This window comes from Gracilinanus agilis, chromosome 2 (assembly GCF_016433145.1).
Source record: "Gracilinanus agilis isolate LMUSP501 chromosome 2, AgileGrace, whole genome shotgun sequence".
NCBI classification, from domain to species: Eukaryota; Metazoa; Chordata; class Mammalia; order Didelphimorphia; family Didelphidae; genus Gracilinanus; species Gracilinanus agilis.
Window position 1 is genome coordinate 363952568 of NC_058131.1, and position 21316 is coordinate 363973883.

Below are 21316 nucleotides of genomic sequence, written 5' to 3' on the forward strand. Positions count from 1 at the left end.
AGCATACATCTTCTTGCACTTCAAAAAAAAAATCACTTTCCACAAATATAAGACTTTATATTTATTCTAATTAAATTTCATCTTTATTAGACTTTGTTCAATGCTTTAGCCAGTGAGTTTGTTTTGGATCCTATGTTAACTAGCATCTAAATTATCCATACCACACTTCCTGGCTATGGGATCCTGGCAAGTCATTTAAGTCTGGTTGCCTAGCCCTTGCTGCTCTTCTGTCTTAGAATGGATACTAGAAGGTAAAAGTTAAAATAACAATAATACTTTTCCTGATGATGGTGTCATAGTGGTATCAGTATAAAAATCCAAGGGTCAACAAATCAATTACAATCATCACTTTAAAGGCTGCTAAATCCATCTGCCACATCAGAAACCAGTGCCAGAGACAGAAACAAAATGAAACAAAACAACCCCACCCTCATCACACCCCCAAATACACATGCAAAGAATAGTTTTATGGCAAGAAATAAGGCACCTGGGGAAATCATTCCAAAACAGAAATCTTATGCTGACTCATTTTTTCAAACAAAAATTTATGGAGATAAGATGGATTTGGCCTTCTGATTGATATATTGAAACAAACAAATAATCTTAGATTTGTAACTAAGCTTTTAGCATCTATTGAAGAGAGAGAAATAAAAAGAGAGACACAACAAATGAGAATGAGCTGTATCTTAGAAAAGGCTTTTTTTACTTAAGCTATCACTAACATGTTGCAGAGCTAAGAGGCATGGAAAATTCCACACAAACCAGGGATTCCCCAACCACAGCAGGCAGTGCATGCAGGATGACTCTAATATGGCTGCATCTACTTTCAGAAGAAATGTTTATTATAAGGAAAGATCCTACTTAGAAATATTAAGCCTGTATTTATTAAACTCACACCAAGTCCCCAGCTCTCCTCACCCCCCCCCCACTATGAATGAATACTAAATATATTCCAGTTCTGATCATTCTATTAACATATTCCAAAATTGAAATGATCCAGTTTTTGCCACAGGACAATTTAACAAAGAAAATACAGCTGTTTGTAGACATTCACAAGTCTTATGTAAGGGTTAAGATATGTCAATATCCAAAGAGACAAGAACATACATTTAGAGCTAGAAGAGAACTTAGAGGTCATCTAGTCAAACCCTCCAATTTTACAGATGAGGAAAGTAAAGCCCAGGAGTTTAAAAGACTTGTCCAACATCATGCAGGTAGCAAACGAGAGTTGGGATTCAAACCAAGATGTTATGACTCCAAGTCCAGTGTTCTTTCCACTGAACCATGATGCCTCTGATGAAGATATTCTATTAATTCCTGGGTCCCTGTTGACAGATAAAAGTCACTTACATCTCACATGCTTTTTAAAAAAGTTTCTATTCTAAGCAAAAATACTTACTCTTAAAAATTCAAGTAAATCCCTCAAGAAATATTCCAGGCAAATTCATTAAAAATTTCCAACCAGCTGAGCTCTATGTTTACCCTCCTGATTTGAGCCTGACTCAAAATTTCACTTTGAAGCTGATAAACACACTGAAGAACTGAAAAAAAAAGTTCTACTCTGAATTGATGGAAGTGGGTGGAGGAGGAGAGATCATATTCCAGTAGTGAGTCTATTACTTCATGTGTACGAAAAGAACTAAATGTACTCTTAACATTTGGTCAAATCATTCCACATGTCTCTATAACCTGAACTCCAGCCCAGTTACTAAGTATCTGAGTTTATTTCAACTCTAAGGCATCCATGAAGTCAAAAGAACTTGATTTGGCTCAAAAATATTCACAGGAAACCTACAGTAGCCAGCAGAGATCCTTAACATTCTCTTTTTATAGAGAAAGTCTACCTGAAATATTATATTGTTCCATCTAAAGAGATTTTTACTTTCTTCTTCGTCTTCCTTTATCTACTCTTTTCTCCTACTTTCCAAATCGGGAAACCAGGGAGGAAGGATGGGCATGATTCTTTGTATTAAACTTGGTAATAAATTTCTTATGCACTAACTAGAAAAGGAGGCCCAGGTCTGACTTCCCCAGTAGGAGTTAAGTGTTTCATCCAGCCTTATCTTAAGCAGAGGTGACTTCTACCTGGTTAGGAAAACAGAGGGAAAGGTCCCCATGGAGTCAGCAGAATCATGGTCTCACTGGAGGCTATGTTCCCTTTCCAAATTCTCTGGTTCCCAGGATAGTATGATTTCTCCTAAAAGCTACTTAAAATGTATTCAAATCAAGGAGGGAACTCTGAAGCAGATTAATTCCCACTGCATCACCTGCTTATTCTCTTCAAAATCCTCCTTTCAAACAAACTACAAATAGATCCGTAAGTGTCTTTGTGATATACTTTGTGAACTAAATTGAAAAAAAACTAACTATGTGAAATTATTATGTCATTTAAGAGGACAAATAGAATACTGGAACAAGTAGTGTATTTGGAATTGGAAGTTGTAGTTTCACAGCTCAGTTCTGTTTTCTACTTATATAACTTAAGGAAATTCAATTTACTTCTATGGACCTCAACATCTCTTACCTAGAAATATGAGGATTTGGAAGAGATGACCCTCAGGATCCCTCCCTTCTGGCTCCAAATCCTAGGATACTTCTAGTTTCATTGGGATAACCCATTATAACATAATGTCCAACTCTCTCTACTGTCCAGAAACCTTTGCAAATTAAAATCTGACAATATCAATTATGCTGGGGGATGTGATTGTGAGAGGAGGGAGGAAAAGGAAGGTTCTGAATGTGTAGAAAGTAAACAAAGGACTTTTAAAAATATCATGATTTTATAGGCAACAATAAAATACATACCTCTGCTAGATGTTCAACAGCAACTTTGAGGTTTAAGTATTCATCCACCTGGTATCACATACAATACCCAATTCCCCTTAGGCAAAAATTCTCAGGCATTTTTATTTGTAACACTCTTATTTTTGTTGCTGCTGCTATAATTATTTGTACATATGTCTTACCTCTCCTAATAAGAGTACAAAATGAAAAGGAGAACTGAGAGTCCTGGCAAGAGCATGTCCATGGGCTCTGCATCCACAAAGGCTCTCAAAATCACAGACCTAGACAGACTTCAAAATCCATTTCTATTCTTTGGAGTAAAGAAAATTTGCAAAATAAATCCTCATCTATGATTTTACTGGAATCCAAAGGGGATTCTCTACTTAATAATTCTTTTTCCAGTGAAAAAATATTATTAGAAGAGGGTATTCTTTAAAAGTGGATCCATTTCGGGGGCAGCTGGGTAGCTCAGTGGAGTGAGAGTCAGGCCTAGAGACAGGAGGTCCTAGGTTCAAATCCGGCCTCAGACACTTCCCAGCTGTGTGACCCTGGGCAAGTCACTTGACCCCCATTGCCCACCCTTACCAATCTTCCACCTATGAGACAATACACCAAAGTACAAGGGTTAAAAAAAAAAAAAAAGTGGATCCATTTCAAAATAATTATGCATTCTTATAATTATGAATGAAACATCTAAAGTCATAATAACTCCATGAAATACTATGCAGTTCAGCAATTAGCCTATGTCTGGAGAAATCACTACAAAAGCAAATATATAAAAAAAAATCTTCAGAAAAAATACATAAAATAGTAGGGGAAGAGGGCAAAGGCTAAGGAATAGTTGCCTTTGGGAGGCAGAAGCTAACATTCTTAAACTCTAAAGGTCTGTGGCATAACGGCAAAAAAGGGAATTAAAACAATATGTAGAATATGATGTATAGTACATTACATCTCCTTCCCAGTCCATTCAACCTTTATTATCTTGTACCTGGTCTATTGCAAAAATTTCCTGATAGGAACAGGTCTGCCTACCTCTATTATGTTCCGCCTGCAATCCACCTACCAGAATAATCTGTCTAAAGGATCATCTACTACTTTAAGAATCTCCAGTGTTTCCTTGTTGCTTCTTCAATATCCAAGGCACTATAACTGATACAAAGTTAGAAAGAAAAACAAACTACTCTTGCCTTCAATGAAATTATATTTAATTTGTAGCTCAGAACCAATGCTCTGGGTTCACAATACAGTTAGAGCTGGAAGACACCTCCAAGGCCCTTGTTGGCAAACCTATGGCATGTGTGCTAGAGGGAGCTGCTCCCCCACCTCTCTCCACATGTGCCTGAGGATATTTCTCACTTAACCCACCCTTCCACCTAGCAACTCAATAGGAGTGCTTTCTCCCTCCTATCTGGAGTAAGGCGGGGGAATCACATGGGGCACGAGGGTTTCAATTTGGTCACTTGGTCTCTAAAAGGTTCGCCATCACTGTCCTAGGCTATCTAGCCCAAATGTCTCATTTTATAGATAAACAACTGAGGCACAAAGAAGTTAAGTGAATTACTCAAGTCATGTAGATAATTAAAAGAATCAGAATTTGGACCTGGGGCTTTTGACTACAAATCCAGCATGATTTCCACTGAGCAGGTTCAGTTCTGAGTTTTCCATATACCCATTCAAACTGTACTCTCTTTGCATCATGTATTCTCAGGACTCCTTTCCACACATCAGACTACAGATTGGGTCTAAATCTCTATAAGAGAGTATAAAAGATTCAGCTTCCCTGCAATAAGTAAGTTCCTGAGCCTCTAAAGTCAAGAAGACAATTCTTTCCCTCTCTGGTAAGTCCCACATAGTCCAAGTGATTTTCCTTAAATGCCATACACACATTTGTCAGGTTCACTCTTCAACTCAGCGAACTCTAATGGTTCTGTTTGTTAGTCCCAAGATAAAAAAATCAACTTCAGAAACCCCTTTCACAACCCCTTTTCTAGCTTTGTGGCTTTCTAACACAATCCCCTCCATATATTCTATAGTCTCTCTATACTGACCTACTTACTGTACCTCCCATGGGATGCCCCATCTTTGCTTCCATTCTGATGGAGTGGCTATCTCTCTGCCAAAAATACTTTCCTTTCACAACTCCGGCTCTTGGAATCCCTGGTTTCTTTCAAGAATGAATTCAAGTGCTAACTTCTGCAGAAGGCTTTTGCTGTTACGCTCCACCCTCCACACAGTTGCTAGTGTCTTCTGCTGTCAGGTTACTATGTATGTATTTTGTATAATCTTAAACACATTTTTATGTATGCATAATGTCTCCCCTGTTAGAAGTGTTCCTAAAGTGCAGGAAGATGTCTGGTTTTGTCTTTTTATCCCCAGCATTCTGGGCAGTGACTGACACATGAGGCTTAGTAAATGAATCTTGATCAACTGGCTGTGGCTGAACCCTTCCCAATCTATTTCCCCACTCACCAAAAAAGAGGGATGATCTTAAGATCTTAACATCAATGAAGATCTTAAGAAAGTTATTCTCCACCCCTACCCCCATCCCTTTGCCATGGGTAATACAAATGGACAAGGTGTGCATTTGTTCCTACACATTAAGGCTCTGGATCCTGCTTGGTCCTGAAATGCCTCCAATAATCTGCCTGAGTTCCAGTTACTGCCTTCCCTCTCTGCATATAGTTCCTGATTTCCTGAAGCTACATGACTCAAACTTTGGGGTACTGGTAGAGGCCTTCTCTCTAGAGAACTACATTTGAACACCCACAGCTCCTTCTCTTATTTGTTATCTTCTAGCTCTTTAAATACTGTTCTCTCTGGTCTGTGTTTATTCTCTCCCCCTTGAATATACAGTGATACCTTGGTTTTCGTCAATAATTCATCCTAAAATAATCAGCAAAATCCAAAACCAAAGAAAACCGAGGCAATTATTACAATATGAATAAATGTAAATCCAATTAATTTGTTCTAGACACTCCAAAATACATGCCCAAACCACATATTATAGAGAAATGTGTTTAATACTAAAAACAATAAGAAATGAATATAAAATAAATATAAAAAAGACTAATGTAAAGAATAAACGAACATTTAATATGCCATTCACCTTTCTGAAGACTCTTCTTAGTGAATGGAAGACAGTGAGGAGGGGAGAGAGAGTTCATTATTTGGAAGGGGAATCCCCCTCCTACGTACCTTCTTAGGTATAAAGGCATTATCTGGAAAGAAGCTGACTTGTAGAGGAGTTGTTATCTTGATTTTGTCCCTCTTCTCAACTGAGATACTATGGGAGAATTTCTACTTGACTGACATGAGATATCTCACTCCCAATGAGAGAGCTCATTCATTTTGTATAGTCAGGTATACATCTCCTCCGAATGTTTTATCTGATTTTTGTTTGCTGTCTGTATGGATAAATGGATTTATTTGCTTTTCAATACATGTATTGCTCTCGCTGAGCAGGAGAAACTGTGGGTGGCCCTATGTTTTTGCAAAATTAGCATCAAGGTTAAGTGGGCATGCCAAAGAAATCTGAGGCAACCGAGGAAAACCGAGACAAATTTTTTCACAGAAAAAATAGATGAAAATGGAAACGGATGATAACCAATGTAAACAAAGACTGAGGTATTGCTGTACTATATTAGCCATGATTCAAACATTTCCAAATACCATTAATCAACCAACCAATCTTCCTTAATGTGGTATCAATGGGGTGTGAATGAGTTCCTACCAATCATGGATACATCAATGTCCCAAATGAGGTACCAATAGTGAAGTTTATAGTCTACTGTGTAGGAAGCCATCATCAACAAATCCCTCATCCTTGGCCTGTCAACTTTGATCAGACTCCTCCCTGATCATTTACAGGAAAAAAATCCAAGTTCCACATTTGATGGCCTTCAAGTCGCTTCCTGAGCTGATCTTAACCTTTTCAACTTTATCTTTCAAACTCACTATTCAGGATGGATAAGACTTCTCACTGTCACCCTATTTATTTTTTGTAACTTCTGCCTATACCACATGTCACAAAAGTCTTAGTACTATTTTAAGCAACTAAGCCTAAAACTGATTTAAAATTTGTGGGACAGCTTGATGCCTATTTTCTCCTTCATACCCATTTCAAGTCTCATCTCTTCTCAAGACAATTTCCCCATTTTCTTAACTCTCATAGTTCTTATTGTCTGAACTCATCAGTTTGGAACTTAATCATATAACATCTGGCATTGTAGTCTATTTCATGTTGTTCTGCTGTGGCTTCCTTCAAAACTCAGTACAAATGAGGCAGCTAGGTAGCAGAGTGGATAGAGCAATGGGCCTGGAATCAGGAGGACCTGGGTTCAAATCTGACCTCAGATACTTCCTAGCTATGTGATTGATCCTGGGCAAGTCACTTAACTCCAACTGCCTAGCCCTTATGGCTCTTCTACCTTAGAATCAATTCTAACAACAAAAACTCAGCTTTTCTTAGTCACTCCAGCCCCTGGTGATCTCCTTCCCAAGCTTAACTATATAACTTACATATGTATATGCTGTCTTTTCCTTTAGAAATGCAGGTATTAAGCCTTGAAGGAAACCAAGGATTCGAAGACATAAAGAAGGAGTGAATGACAGGCCAGTAGAACAACCTATACAAAGGTACAGAAGTGGGAGAGGTAATGTCATGTTTAGGAAACAGCAAGCAGGCCAATTTGGCTAGAATGTAGAGCATGTGAAAGGGAGTTATGTGACATTAGTCTGGAAAGGTGAACTAGAACCAGATTGGGATGGTTTTACATGCCAAAGGTGAGCAGTTGATATTTTTTCCTAGAAGCATAACAAAGAACTCACTAAGATTAGCTGGAGAGTAACATGATCAATCAGATCAATGCTTAAGGAAGATGATTTTGGCAGCTGTGTAAAAGATGGTTTGGAGAGAGGAGAGATTAGATACAGAGAGAGTCATTTGGAGGCTATTGCAATAATGCAGGCTGGATGTGAAGGGGCCTATACTAGAGTGGTGACCCTATGAGTATGAAAAGGGAACTGATTCTAGACATATGAGCCATCTATGATTTCCTCCTTTTTCTTAGCTGAAATCTAATAAGTCCTGAAAACAATATCTCCCTTTTATCTCCACTGTCTTTACTTGTCCCAACTAAAAATGTTATTACCTAAATCAGTGGTGTCTAAAGTTGGGGTCAGGGAGCTACAGCCTGACCCCAAAAGGTATATGATATGATCCTAGCAAATAGTAACATGGGTGGGGTAACTGAGGGATTTGACTATTCCAAAACAACTACACCTACTCTTTCCCCAATGCATCTCATTTCCAACCTCCATTCTCTTGCTCTGCTGTGCATGCCCAAAACCCTTCTAACCCTTCCTCCCCCTTTCAATTTAGGATTCCATTGGGGAAAACTGTCATGCCTATCCCCCCACCCCCACCCCATGCACACTCAATCCCAGATCCCCAGATCATACCAAGGTTAGTCCCTCTACCTGGTTTGGAAGGAACAGAGATTTGGAGGATAAGTAGGCATTGATGGGTTATGACTGAGAGCAGTTTTCATTTACATTTTCCTTTCCTCAAAATCAACCCCTCTTCCAAATTTACTAATTACTGTCAAGGGCACCACTATTCTTCCAGTCCATTACCTCAGTTTTATATCTGACAGCTCATAATCTCTCCCTCTCCATATCAAACCAAATACCTGAATTTCTCCAGCCACATTTCTTGCATTGATTCCCTTTTACTGACTCATCCAGCCACTGGTCGAGGCCCTCATGTATCTTTTCTGGACTATTTCAACAGTCTCTTCATTGGTTTCCTTCACCTTAAGTATTTCCTCTCTTTAAAATAATCCTACACACAACTGCCAAATTGATTCTCCTAAAGTGTGAGTCTAATCATGTCATTTCCCTACTCAATAAATTTCAGTGTCTCTCTAGTTTACCCTAGGATAAACTATTTTATATTTCTATCATTCTTTTAAAATGTCAATTCTGTATACATTTTGTAATGTATACAATTATTAGTACAGTAATACATGTATATAATTCATAAGCAAATATACACCTATAGAGACATACACAAAATTTTATTTCTTAATTGGGGTTTGCTGGCTTAGACAATTTTAACGGATTTCCAACTGATCTCCCCAGCTCATTTTCCTCTACATGCCACTATTACAATAATCTTCCTAAAATATCCCTGTGATCATGTCACTACTAAATGAAATCAAAGCTATTTTCTAGCAGTTTTCTATTTTTTTTACTTTGTTCTACTTTTCTACTATTTCCCTTGCATGTACTTCCCCCACTACATAGTCCCTTGGCTCCAGCCAAACTGACCTACTTAATATCCTATGTTTCTCACACCCTTTCCCATCAATCACAAACACTTTTTGTTCATTCTATTTCTTGGCTTAGAATAACTGTCCTACTCCTACAACTTATCAAAATACTGCCCTTCATTAGAACTATGCTCAAAGGGCTATAAAAATCTATACCCTTTGATCCTGTAATACCACTACTGCCTCTGTATCCCAAAGAGATAATAAAAAAGGGGAAAGGACCTATTTGTACAAAAATATGTATAGTAACTCTTTCTGTGGTGGCAAAGGATTGGAAATTGAGGGGATGTTCATCAATTGGGGAATGGTTGAACAAATTGTGGTATATGTTGGTGATGGAATACTATTGTGCTATAAGAAATGATAAGCAAAATGATTTCAGAAAAAGAAGGAAAGATCTACATGAACTGATGCAGAATGAAATAAGCAGAACCAGGAACAGCAATATTCTGGAATGATAGATTGTGACAGACTTAACTGTTCTCAGCAATGCAATAATCCAGGATAATTCCGAGAGACTTATGACAAAGAATGCTTTTTCATATAAAATTGACATCAAATTGCTTACCATCTCTAGAGAGGGAGGAGGAAAGTAAACAATTTGGGTTTTATAATGTTTCAGAAAATGTATTTGAAGCTTGTTTTTACATGTAATTGAGGAAAAAGTATTTGAATAAACAGTTTCTTGAAATCTCCTTTGGAAGTTGATGGCATGTACCCTCTCATTATTAAGTATATTTCTTAGAAAATACTCTATTAGAGAACAGCTAGTTGGTTCTGTGGATAGAGACCTGGAGACAGGAGGCCCTGGGTTCAAATGAAGCCCCAGATACTTCCTAGCTGTATGACCCTGAGCAGGCCACTTAAAAGGAAAAAAAAAAAAAAAAGAAAATACTCAGCTAAAATGATATAATCAAAGCTCAAATTATATATTTATTCAGTATTTATTAAATATCATTATTGCAATGTATTATAGTAAGCATTGGAAAGGAGAGGGAAATAAAGCTCTTGAAAAAATCACCCAGGGGGCAGCTGGGTAGCTCAGTGGATTGAGAGCCAGGCCTAGAGACTGGGAGGTACTAGGTTCAAATCTGTTCTCAGACACTTCCCAGCTGTGTGACCCTGGGCAAGTCACTTAACCCCCATTGCCCAGCCCTTACCACTCTTCTGCCATGGAGCCAATACACAGTATTGACTCCAAGATGGAAGGTAAGGGTTTTAAAAAAAAAAATCACCCACCTGTTTGCCTAGCCCTTGCCCTTCTGTCCTAGAGTTGTCACTTTTGTGGTTTAAAAAAAAAATCATCCAGAAACCACTTACAAATATTCTCTCTCTCTCTCTCTCTCTCTCTCTCTCTCTCTCTCATATCTCAGGTGTATAAGAGTTGAACACTTGCCTTTTTAAACTGTCTGTACCAATTAGAAACTTCCTCCCATTATCCATTCTACTTCTGAGCCATCAAGGGAACCTGAAGCAAGAAGGGTCAAGAAAAATGCACCTCTACATTCCAAAAACAAATGTAATTTTGCCTTATCCATTGTTTTAGAGTATATATCTTCCAACTTATTTCCATTAGCTTAAGAGTATGAAAAAGAACAAACAAAAAACTTACCAGGCCATGATTTTTAAAAAATCTTAATTATTTCCAAGTGTTTAATGGACACTCTGAATTGGATGTGCTAAAGGCATCTCAAATTCAATATGCCCAAAACATAACACTAATTATCTTCCTGCCAAACCCTCTTCTCTTCAAAATTTTCTTATTATCATTGCGGGCATCACCAAACACCAGTCCCCAGTCTTCCAGGTTTGCAACCTTGGCTCTCTATAAGATGTCTCATTCTTACTTACCCCAAAATATCCAACAATTTGCTAAATCTCTCCAATACTACAACTTCTTTCTATTCACATCACCACAACCACTCTAGGCCAGGTCTTCTATCTCTATCCATTCCAACCTGTCTTTAGATTACAGTGGGAAGAGACATGAGTGGGGCAGAAATTATGGGTAGGACTGAAGGCGAGTAGAGACAGTGGGTAGAGACTGGAGTGGACAGACACAGCAGGCAAAGTGATTTTTCTAAAATGCAGGTCTGGCATGTTATTTCCCTGTTCAACAAATGCCAGTGACTCTCTCTTACCTCCAGAATCAAATATAAATTACCTGTGCTTAATATTTAAGGTGGCTCTTCACAACCTGGCCCCTTCCTATCTTTCCTGTCTTCTTATGGTATACTCTCTTCCACATATTCTATAGCCCACAGTATTGTTAGTACTGTTCTTCATACATGAAAGTCCACCTCCATGTCTTTGTACTGGCTGTCTCCATGTTTGGAATGCTTGCCATTTTCTTTAGCTTCTTCACCTCTTGACATCCCTGCCTTCATTCCAAGACAACTTAAATGCTACCTTTTGCAGGAAGCATTGCTGATCCTCCCCTCCCCTTATCCATTTACACCGTTTGCTCTAAGGTTGCCTTCCTTTCGATCTTTATGATCTTATATGTACTTGTAACATTTCTATGTAGTCAGTCCTCCCTCCATTAGTAGATAAGTTCCTTGAAGACAAGGTTTGTTTTTGCCTTTCTTTGAATCCCCAGTGATTAGCATGTCTGGTACACAGGAAGCACTACAAATGCTTCTTGGCTGATGGATTTCTCACTGAGTTAGAAAATGAGCAAAAACAAATTTTTTTTAAAACCAGAATTGTTTACTAAGTATGAGGCATAAGTTATTTTCTCGGGGCAAATGACTACTTACAATGCTTTCCAGTCACATTCTGACGAGGGTAACAACCCCAAACTAAGATCCTGGAAACCAGTATTTACTAGTTTTAGGTTGAGCTGAGTCTCAGAGGGTCCTTGAAATATACACTAGTAGAGTGCAAGTTTTGCCAAGTTCTACCAGGCTGAAAAGGCTTTAAGGAACAGACTGATTTCTGAGAACTAAGTTAGGTAAAGAAGAATACACTCATCATCAAAAAGCTGACCAGAGCAGTGCATGAATCCAAGAAAAAGATGTAATGGCACTTAGTGCCATGATATCCCTTCAATTTCTACAACAGGGGTGGAGATCTTTGTCACATAATTGAGTAGACATACTACTTAAAGAATGTAACCGTTATCAAGCTTGATATCTTCCCTATAACTAAAACTAGAAGAGAATATGGAGTCAAAGCTACCTAATGAAAGGATTTCTTATGATTCTTCTTAGGGAGACAAATAAAGAAGTTGGCAGTATGGGGTTTCTGCTGCATCCAAAGGAAAAACATTATTTAATGGGATCATGTTAAACTGGAGTGCTCAAAAGAACCATTTTAAAACAAGTTTTATTGAGGTCTTATTTTTACATTACATTCATTTTAAAATTTATTCCTCCCTAATCCTTTGCCTACCAAGACTTCTGTTGAAACAGGATTTATTAAAAAATTTGTTGGCAAAACCAATTCACACATCAACTATATCTAATAGCTTACGAAAATATTATACACCAGAGTCTATAAAGTATAAAAAGGGATTTTGGTTGGGTGAATATTAAAAGGTTTGGTCCCCAGGGAATTGAATAATTATTAATCCCCAATTAAAGAATAACCTCAAGTCAAAATGACTTTTATGGAAATTTATTTACAAATGAAAAGAGGAAGAGAAAACAAGAAAATCAGAGAGAGGATAGGATAGGATAAGTAATCTAACACACTAACCCAGGCAGATGTAATTAGTCCTCAACCAGAGAAGGCTCAGCCTTGAACTGAGGGCCAGAGGGCTCCAGAAGTGAATGAAACGAAAGCTTCAGTCACAGAGCCTCTTTTGAAAGAACAGTTCTTTTGGAGAAGTCCAAGAAGATTTAGTTTTTTCACTTACCACGTGTAGTTCTAAGGTAAAGATTTAAGAAAAGTCTCACCAAGGTCTCAAGGTCCCAGGTCCAGTGCTCCTCCAGGTCCAAGTCACGAACAAGAACAACACTACAGGAAGTTGTCACTCTCTTTTAAAGGAGCCTCTTTTGCATCACTTCTGTGCCTTCCTCTTAGTTTATGTGTCCAATCACAACAGATACTTTTCTTAGGACTGCCCAGGTGACAGTCAGCAAATTCTGATTTGTCACTCACTCTAGCATACATGAGTTACAGACCTCCCAACCTGTGAATTAAGTGGGGATGTTCTCACCTTTGGTGATTAAATCTAAAGATGGGCAGGGCAGATTTAATCTCATTATCACAAGTCTGCCATGTTTCAAAAAAAGGGAGGGAGGTTTATTTCCATGATAAGCATTTGCAAATATATCACCATGAAAAGAATTATAGCCTATGTAGTAGAGGATAAAGAAGTTGAGAGTCCATGAGGAACTTAATGAGATCTCAAATTAACATCTACTTTAATACTCCTTTATTTCATTTAAAAAGTATATATGGCATCTTTTATTTTATTTTCTTCATGAGTTTTTTTTATTGTGATGTCATGGCATGAAGAATATAGAAATATGGACTGCATGACAGCACTGATTTAACCTATATCAGACTATTTACCACCTTGGAAGGGGGGTAAGGGAAGAAGGGAAAGAGAAAATATGAAATGCAAAATTTCAGAAAACTGTCAAAAATGGTTCTACATGTAATTGAAAAAAAATTTAATTTTTTAAATTTAAAAATAATTATTTTTAAAAGTGGGCAGGGATACCACAAAAAGATATTATGGGGGGGGGGGGTTTGCGCGCGCACACGTGTGCAGTTAGGTGGCTCAGTGAATTGAAAGCCAGGTCTAGAGACATGAAGTCCTGGATTCAAATCTGACCTCGGACACTTCCTAGCTCTGTGTCCTTGGGAAAGTCACTTAACCCCCATTGCCTAGTCCCTTACTGCACTTTTGCTAAGAGTTTAAAATGTGTTCTCATATTCTCTCTCTCTCTCTCTCTCTCTCTCTCTCTCTCTCTCTCTCTCTCTCTCTCTCTTCTCTCTCTCTCTCCTTCCCTCCCTCCCTCCCTCCCTCTCCATTTATACGTAAATAAAAATGGAAATAAGGCTCAGGAATGAGAAAAGAGGCTCAACAGTCTATAGACTATAAAAGAGTTTCATGATTCTACATCATGAATAATTTCTTTGAGAGAGTCAGGAAACAGGACCTGGCAGGCACCAAATATCAAAAATAACCAAAAATCATTCTATTTTAACACATAGGAAACTCTAGGTTACTAATGTGATACTCAATCCTGAACCAGCTGTCTCTGAACAACCAGAACACAGACATGTTAGAATAAAAACAAGAACTCATTACCAAAGTGAAAGAATTAAAATGAGAAGGGACAATGCCAAACTGACTTTTTTAATCAAGATGATAAGAAGACAAAGAGAAAGGAGATAAAGGAATACAACAATACCTTGATTACAACTACCTCCTAAAGATGCTTCATCAATAATTGTCAAAACCAGAAGACAAAAAACTAACAAATGCCTCAGCCAGCAAATACTTGATCTCCTAATCACACAGACACAGCAACCAAAATAACTTATTTAGAATACAAATTCATTTTCAAAATATCCTGAAGAAAGATGGGGCAAGCTGTCCTAGCCTCATAAAACAGAAACCAAAGGAAAAAACAAACTTAAAGAAGTACAGCTGATAGAACAAAGACATCTTGAGCACATAAAAAGATAAAAATGGACAGAGGACAAAAGAGATAGAAAATGGAAACGATTTGTAGGTATTTCTAGAATAAATTCTTTTTGTCATCAATAACAATGGAAACAAAATAGCTGAACAACAGAGGCCTTACTTAATGTGATGAATGAGGAAATAGTTATGTCAATTGAAAGAAACAAAAATGGAAAAAACCATCAAGACTAGACCAAGTGTACAAAGAAAAAATATGTGCAAGAAACAATTTTGATGAAGAATCAATTCTCATGTATGAAAGAAAATACCAAAGAGCTACAAAAAAATCAGATTACCCAAAAAAGCTGACTAACATATTAATAACTACCAACACATATGCCTACTTTTCTATATCTACAAAAATTTTCTAAGAATATTTTATACATGTACTGAGGGTATCTATGATGAAAGTAAAAGAAGGAAACAGGCATGCTTCTGCAAGAAATGCTGAATGGTAGATTATAAGTTTATATCCACCCAATTCATTAAAATGTGCAAGGAAAACAAGATCCCATTGTTCTTATTTTAGCAGATAAGAAAACCAGCAACAAAGTTTTTCTTGTTCCCCGTATCAAAATCATTCAAGATTCCCTGAAAGACCTAACAATAGAGGTAACTTGGTTCAATGACCTTTTGATCATGAAGATCAAATAAGGAATAAAATGGAAAGAAATGTTCACTAAAGATCTTTCCCATTATAACAGACTATGTCCAAGAGACCAAACAGAGGAGGGATCACCTTTGATGGTGATGTCCATCAAAGATTAATTGCATGTGCCATTATACTCATGGTAATCAAGACTTCAAACACTGCAGAGCCTCTTGCATGAGATTTATAATAAGACGAGTTCAATTAATAAGAACTTATTGAGTATCTACTATTTGCCAAGAACTGTGCTATGTACCAAAACAGTTCCTGTTCCCAGGGAGCTCACAGTATAACAGTTCAACCTAGATATCCACATAATTAGTTATCCACAAATGAAAGATGGCTATTGTCTAGACCAGCGTTGGCAAAGGTTTCCAAGTTCACATGCCCAAACTGCAACTTTAAACTGCCTGTGAGTGCCAGCATTTCCTCAGAGAGCGGAGGGAGGAGGTGCTCACTTTGGGCAGCAGGACAGAGGGGCAGGGCATGCAAAAAAATGTCCTTGGGCCAGTGGTATAAGGGGGAATTCGCAGCTTTCCCACCCCATGTGCTGGCTCAGCATTCATGCCAATACTTCACTAACAATAGTCTACTCTAGACTATGAACTGCAGTTAGATGGTAAACCTATAGAATTAGTCCATTAGAGAATATTTCCTTGAAACTGTGCATGAACAGTGAGTTGGGCCAAGAATTGAATAAAAAAGGAGAGTAAGCTGGATTGCTCCCGAGAATCACAAGCTAGAAGTAAACACCTATTAATATTAAGCATTACTATTGTTCTAGATATATTGTATGGTTGTAAATAAGGAAATTCTATATCCTCTGAAGAATTAAAGTTAAATGTCACTCAAAAAGAAATATGAGATTAAGCAGGATACTTTACATTAAAAATGAAGTGCATAATAAGTTATCCAAAATGATGTATGAGTAGAAAAAAAGATGAGTCCATCATGTAGCAAGAAAAAGAGATAATCAATAGATGACTTACTTGTGTGATCCAATGGTATCAAATAGTTAACCTGCAGGACACTGGATGGCCTCCTCATGGAAGTCTTATGGAAAATCATAGACAAGTTTTGTGCAGGATAGTTGGAATGGGAATCAGCTCAATGGAGAGAATAATTATACCAATAAGATCAAAGATATGTATAAAAGTTGACTGTGCTTCTGTGAATTACAAGTCATAGTGAATAGAAAGGCTAATAAGGAACTATGCAAAAGAATCATTGAAAATTTTACCAACAGATAAATGGTAACCAGTCAACAACATGCATTTATGAAGTGCCTGCTATGTACTAGGCCCTGTGCTAAATCAAGGAATACAAGAACAAAAGTCAGCCCTTTCACTCTAGGAGCGCACATTCTAATGTTGGTGTCAATATGCAACAACAATGTACAAACAAGATATAGACAGGATAAATTGGAAGTAAGAGGGCCTATTTCATATCTTCCAAGAAGCAACTGAATCTTTATAATGTAAGACTGCTATTTGTGACTTAATCCTTAAGCTTAGCTTCTTACTGTGAAAATAAAAACTTTTCAAGTTAACAAATAACCAAGTAGGTTAGATTCATAATAACTAATGTTATATAATCTCAAAAGATTAAAGCAATCTTATAAATGTTAATAAAACTAGTGAGTTGATAGTAGCCTTAAAATATGCAAGTTAATTTTTAGACTTACTAAACCATTAACAGAAAGAGTATTGTACTTGTATAGATCCTGATTTCTGCAGTGCTCAAACAAGTTAAATCCCCCTTGTTTTATAACTCAAACTAGCACAAGCTAGAAAGACTCGTCATTTCCTGAAACAGTACTGTTACCGACAACAGAAAAATGCTGCATTTCAAAATAGTCCTTTATTTAGCAAATCCAAAGTCTCATAAATTCAGATATTTTCATCCAAATAAATTTAAGAGAAAAGAATCAACTGAAACAAAATGCTAAATGTCTATGAATTAAAAAATTTATCCAATGCCACATCCCTTGCCTGTTAGATGAAAATAAATGCTCTTAAAATATATTTTGGATTGGACTTCTATATTTTTCCAGTAAATTCTAACTAAAAGAAGAGTCCTACAGGATCAGTTAATCTAACTTCATTATTTTACAAATGAAGACAGAACTTGATCTCATAAACTGAGTATATCAAGCTTCAGTGAAATGACGACTATTTTTTTAAGTAACACTATATATTTTTTCAAATAGCACATGCATCCTAAAAATGAACTCCTTCAATAACATTTAAATTTGTAGCAGAGACTATGTGCTGTTCTTTTTACATGAAGATAGTACCAGTGACCCTTTTTCAGGAGAGCATGTCTAAATCCTTTCTGGGAAGTGAAAAGTGATCTAGCACACAGATTTAGAGTTAGAAGGAACTTGAACCCCTTCATTTTACACAGGAAGAAAATGAGGCCTAATGATATTAAGTGACTTGCTCAAGATCACTCAGGTGTAAATAGCAGAATCAGAATCTGAACACAGGTTCTTTGACACCAAATTGAGTACCATCCCTTTACTCCTTGACGTGGGGCTATTTAAATATGGTGTTTTCCAAAATTAAAGCCCCATTAAATTAAATTTTCACTTAAATCCAAAGTATTCCTCACATCTCTCCCACATTACCCCTCAAAATAAAAAGTATGAGTAAAGGGATCTATTAATCCAAATGCCAAAAGCATCTTTTTAGAGGAGAAGAGAAGAACATTTCATCTGAGCTCATCAAGGAACATGGTATAATCTCAGTCAAATAATTTCCGGGGTCCCTTAATTTTCTCATTTTTAAAAGAAGATACTATTACCTCCCTTACAGATTACAAGAAGCAAGGAAAATAAGTTAATATTTGCAAAGGAGGAAAGGAGGTACTATAATCAGAAAAAGACTCCACTTAAAACCACAGAACTAGAAAAGAGGTCATCTAGTCCCTCAGCCTTTAGGCAGGACCACACTAACGCAGCTACACCATTCCAGGTTAATGAAAATCTCTTTGGTTTCAGTTCAATGTATAATAATAAATCCCTCTAAATTCTTCATATTGCAGTTCATTTCATAGACTCATGACCATAGTTAGAGCTGGAAGGGGAATCAGGCACCTTCTAATCCAACTCTTTTATTTTATAGATAAAGAAATGGGAGTCCCCAGAGAGGGTTGCAGTTGGCAGTAGGTCACACAGCTACTGAGTGCTGGACTTCAAACTCTTCTAGATCCAAATCTTTCCATTGCACTGTATTGGCTACCTCTTTTCTGCCCTCTAAACTGAAAAGAGCTCAGAGTAATATCAAAAAGTACCACTCCTGCCACCTCTCAGACAAGTTATACCACCTCAACTAAACACAAACAGTTTTGTGGCTGATTTAAATTGTTTGGAAAGGGGAGTGAAGTAGACTCTACTATGATCTCAACCTAAAATTCCAAAACTAAATTCCATGTTTGCTATTTAGGCCAGATTCATGTAAAACTGAAACACAGGAATAGTGGTAGTATGCAAAAACTTGACAAGGGCACCAAAATAAGTAAGTAAATGGCACAGCACATATACAATAAAGTAGCTAAATCCAAGTTACACTAAGGATGATCACAGAACCAGGATCTACCTTATCTCCATCTGAATAACAGAAGTATTTCATCCAAAAGAAAGCCACAGAAACTAAGAAAGAGTACTGTTCCCAGATTCTTTTTTTCCATTCCCTGTTCCATAGCCGCCTGTTTCTACAAACACAGGTTTGGCAAGCATTTTGTTTTTCATGCTCTACTGAGGGGACTGACTTGAGACCATCCCTAGAAAGAGCATTCCATCACTTTCAGACTCAGATTCCACTGAGTGCAAGGCAGGCTATATGTGCCCACTGCCAGAACTCGACTCTGCAACTCATAAATTTACCCCACTTTTCCCTCTCCTTGTGATCCCTTGTAATGATAAATCTGGAAGAGTGAAGTAATGTTATCTCCTCCAACCCCAACTTTTTCTTTCATCCATATTCACCTCAACCCAACTCTTTATATATCCCACTCTAATGTCTTCCACTGTGCCCTCTGAAAATCTCATTCCATGGTTAAACTTCTCTTCATTTCAGACCTCTTGCTCTTGGGTTCCTTCCATCTGCTTCCACAGACTTAGCTTCAATGATGATGATGTGTCACTGGCTGCTGCCTCCAGACCTGGTACTCCTTTGTCTCATGTAACTGACCACACTACTCCTAACAAGGGAAATTGGGATGGTCCTCGATCCCCAGTGCCACTTTCACTGTACCTTTAGCAATATCACTAAATAACTTCTCTTCCTTTGGTTTGCTGTTCACATTTATCACCCAATTAAGATGTTAGGAGCACTTCTCTACTGGTCCATAAGACATTCTCCCTCATCCAAGAACTTCAATGCTTGGTTCAGTTTTCCTCTTCACCTCCATTCTGTTGATGTCATGTCAATGCCTCCTTCAAAAAATGTGACCTCCCAATTCTGCAATCTTCTCAACTCCCATGATAACTTCTCCACTTCATCTAGCCTACACATGCTTTTGATCTCCCCATTATCCACAAGTATTCCACTTAAACAATCGAAAACTTAGAAATTCCATTGTCAGTTCATGAACTCCTCCTCTATTCCTATCTCTCCTTGTGCTTTAAACCTCCTAAGCCTATTCTTTATCCTCAATGGGGAGTACAACTTCTTCATTCTTCAGTATTTTCCTAAGCTTATCAATCCTCTGATATCACTTTTTACCTTTACAACTGTATGCTGACCTCTAATCTTGAATCCCTTGACCTCTGTCCTATGCCCAACCCTAATACTGAATTTTATTTCTCCTCAGCTCCTATTTACTTCAGGCAGACCAGAACTTGAGGAAATCATACAATTGAGCCAAATGGGTCTCTAACCATTCATGTTTACCTAGTCTTAACTGGACCTTCACCTTAACATGAATGACAAGCCTTTTATTCTTCCTTAAGCAATTATCTCCCACACTATTCCCTCTCTTTCACATGAGGAATGTGCTTCTTACTTTACCAAGAAACAAGAGACCATTCTCTGTGAGGTTTTGTTTCTCCCCGGTCTACATCTTAAAACTCCTTGATAGGTATCATCCCTCATTTTGTTGTCCACTATTTCAAACTCCGATAAATAGGAGACCTTGCTCCTTGCCAAGGGCACCGCCTTACTCTTGATTCTATTTATTCTCTTGTCCAGTAGACTACCCCACACACATCATCCTCATCTATCACCTCCCTTGCTAATAATCTTCAATCTCTTCTAGTTCCTTCTCTGCTGCCTACAAATACACCCAAGCTTTCTTCTCAAACCTCTCAAAACACTCTATTATCTTTTCAAGATACTATTCTATATCTCCTCTCTCTCACCAAAACTCCTAGAATGATAAGTTGTCTATACTTCTTGCTTCCACTTCATCTCCTCTCTTTTCATATACTTATCCAGCCTTAACCTCTCTTATGACATTCAGTCTCAAATTGGATGTCTCATAGGTAGACATCTTAAACTCTCAAATGTCCCAAATTTACTACTTTCCCCCCAAATTCGTCCCTCTTACTATCCAGAGCACAACCAACTAAATGTCATCATTAAGATTTCATCACATTCTCTCACCTCCATATAACCAATTTGTAGCCAGGCTCTGTCAATTCTACCTTTGTGACATCTCTCTTTTCTCCTTGGACTCTGCCCTCACTCTAGTGCAGGTCCACCATCTCATACCTGGAATATTCCAATAGCCTCCAGTTGGTCACCTTACTTCAAGTCTCTCCACAGCCCACTTTATCATACACTCAGCTTTCAAAGTTATCTTTCTAAAGAACTGACCATGCCACTTTAATATTCAATAAACTCTAATGGCTCCCTCTCACTTCCAGGATCAAATATAAAATCCTGTTTAGCATTAAAAGCTCTT

The 21316-nt window shown here is 37.6% G+C and overlaps 1 protein-coding gene across 1 annotated transcript in view; it reads right to left on the minus strand.

The window, feature by feature from the left end:
* Nucleotides 1-21316, minus strand: part of ATP6V0E1 (ATPase H+ transporting V0 subunit e1) — a 44153-nt gene that overhangs the window by 11760 nt on the left and 11077 nt on the right. The gene's annotated exons all lie outside the window — the stretch shown is intronic.